Source organism: Pteropus alecto, unplaced genomic scaffold (genome assembly GCF_000325575.1).
Source record: "Pteropus alecto unplaced genomic scaffold, ASM32557v1 scaffold5, whole genome shotgun sequence".
NCBI lineage: Eukaryota > Metazoa > Chordata > Mammalia > Chiroptera > Pteropodidae > Pteropus > Pteropus alecto.
Window position 1 is genome coordinate 30,901,650 of NW_006441953.1, and position 546 is coordinate 30,902,195.

Here is a 546-nt window from a genome sequence, read left to right on the forward strand (position 1 = left end):
CGTCCTGTGCCTGTCTCCTCCGGCCCCGGAGGTGGCTCCCTGGGCCGGGCGGGGAGGCGCGAGGCTGAGGGGCGGACGAAGCTCCTTCCCGGTCCGAGTCCTTGTGGGCCACGAGGAGCAGCCCCGTCTGCCGCGAGGTTCTGTTAACTTTGTTGCATTTGGCTTTGATGTCTCAGCTGAGTCTTGTGTTCCGTTTTCTTTGCCTGGTTGTGTCTCTTAGTTTTGCCGTCTGCCCGGCCATGAAAGATGTCACTTAGCCGTTTCGAGGCTGCCGGGCCCCGCCAGGTTCCCTGAGAAGGCCCTTTTGCAAACCCACGGTGGCCTCCTGGCCACCTGGGGACCCCAGACCAGGGCCAGAGCCACCCTGCACACTCGACTCCGTCCGGAGAGCAGCCGTGTCTCGGGCAGACCAGGTCCCCCACAGGAAGCGGGAAGTGACCAGCCCCAGCTCGAGCAGAGTCGTGACGGGGATGAGAGCGCAGGATGAGACGTGGCCTTGCTCGCGCGAGGCTGGCCCACGGGCCCAGATAGATGCTCGGACCGCCA

General features: G+C 65.0%; 1 protein-coding gene across 1 annotated transcript in view; it reads left to right on the forward strand.

Moving 5' to 3' along the window:
• The window catches only part of SORCS2 (sortilin related VPS10 domain containing receptor 2), a 377,827-nt gene that overhangs the window by 262,820 nt on the left and 114,461 nt on the right, over nt 1-546 (forward strand). The gene's annotated exons all lie outside the window — the stretch shown is intronic.